The 1,939-nt window shown below is 36.0% G+C and overlaps 1 non-coding gene across 1 annotated transcript; it reads left to right on the top strand.

Moving 5' to 3' along the window:
• Window positions 1–1,046: 1,046 nt before the first annotated feature.
• Window positions 1,047–1,152, top strand: LOC122044655. The gene has a single exon (XR_006129683.1). It is a non-coding gene; the product is annotated as a small nucleolar RNA R71 (small nucleolar RNA).
• Window positions 1,153–1,939: the final 787 nt, after the last annotated feature.

Here is a 1,939-nt window from a genome sequence, read left to right as displayed (position 1 = left end):
CCAAAAATCTGCCAAACTCTTCATCCTTCTTTAGCATTACTAATCTCTGAGGAAAAGGGATTACTTGACTCTGTTGGTTTAGTGGAAGAGTCTCTTCAACCTTAATGGTACTCTCCTCATTTTCTTGAATCTGATTTGGTTCAAGTGTTAGAGGAGAGAGCTCTTCTTCAACTTTTGTCCCTTTTGGAGCAGTCACTTGAGGATCCCCCAAGGTCCGTCCGCTCCTAAGCTCAATCTGATTGCAATGTTCTATTGGGTTAACATCAGGTTTTCCAGGAAATTTCCCTGGTGCTCTTGAAGATGATGAGGCTAGCTAGGCAATTTGGCTATCTTGAATCTTTTGATGCTTTTCAGAATTATCTATTCTCTGAGTTAGCTTCAAAATGTCTTGCTTCATTTCATTTTGATTGGAGATAATTTCCTCAAGCATCTTCTCAATTTTAGAAAACTGATAGCCTTGAGTAGATTGTTGTTGTTGCTAAAAATTCTGTTGCCCGGATTGGAAATTCGATTTGTCTCCCATGGATGATCCTTGTTCTTGATTATTTCTATAAGAGAAATTAGGGTGATTCTTCCACCCAGGGTTGTATGTGTTGGAATATGGATTGTTCTACCTTTGATTAAAATCCATGATAGCGTCACATTGCTCTAATTGATTTATCTGTGCAGATATAGCTCCCAAAGGACATGAGTCTTGAGAATGATCAGAACTTCCAAATGTTTCACAATAGCATACTATGGCATTTACTGTATTAGTGCTTGTCCCCATATTTTTTAGTTTCTTTGTAAGAGCATCCAGCTTTGCAGTCATTAGAGTGACTGCATCTACATCAAATTTTCCTGATACTTTTGTTGGGTTTGAATAAGAATAGCCTCCACTTCTCTCTGTTGCCCATTGATGATGATTCTGTGCTACACTCTCAATGATTTCTTTAGCTTCATTTAAACTTTTGTTCATAAGTGCCCCTCCAACTGCTAAATCTAGGGACACTTTAGTATGATAGTTAATGTCATTATAAAAAGTGTGCAACACCAATCATTTCTCTAAACCATGATGTGGACATTGTCTGAGCATATTATTGTATCTATCTCATGCTTCAAATAAATATTCTGAATCGGATTGTCTGAAGCTTGCAATACGATTTCTCATATGAGCTGTCTTGCTAGGAGGATAGAATTTATCTAAGAATTGATGCTCACATTATTCCCAAGTGGTAATGCTATTTGAGGGTAAGGAATTCAACCATTGTTTAGCTCTATCCATTAAAGAAAACCCAAACAGTAATAGTCTAACTGCTTCTGAAGGAACACCATTCGTTTTCATGGTACCGCAGATTTCATAGTAGACTTCCAAATGCTGATTAGGATCTTCATGCGATCCACCTCCAAACTGATTTTGTTGAACCATATTGATTATTGCAGGCTTGATCTCAAAGTTATTTGCTTCAACAGAGGGTCTAGTAATGCTTGAGCGAAACCCCTCTAGCATAAGGTGATGCATAATCTTTAAGTGGTCTATTAGCCATTGTTGATTGTTCTTGTTCTTTTTGATGTCTTTGCATGATTCTCCTTCTATGGAATGTTCTATCAATCTCGGGGTCAAGAGGAAGTAAATCTCCTACAAAGTTAGATCTTCACATACAAGAACAAGATTAAAGAATTTGCTTCTAAGAAAAGAAAAGAATAGAAAGAATGTAATTTACAAAAAGAATTAAAGAACAATGTAATGAATGAATGAATGAAAACAAAGAACGAATACCAATGGAGGAATACAAAACAAAATTAGAAAACTAGTTACAAATCAGATGTAAGAAAAGAAAAGAAAAGCTTAGTCTAACTCAATTGATAATCTCTAATGTTATAAGCGTAGTCCCCGACAACAATGCCAAAAACTTGTTATGAACCATAAGTGTACGGTTACGTCATCAGTAATAATAAA

This window comes from Zingiber officinale, chromosome 2A, assembly GCF_018446385.1.
Source record: "Zingiber officinale cultivar Zhangliang chromosome 2A, Zo_v1.1, whole genome shotgun sequence".
NCBI classification, from domain to species: domain Eukaryota; kingdom Viridiplantae; phylum Streptophyta; class Magnoliopsida; order Zingiberales; family Zingiberaceae; genus Zingiber; species Zingiber officinale.
This window is presented reverse-complemented; position numbering and strand designations above follow the sequence as displayed.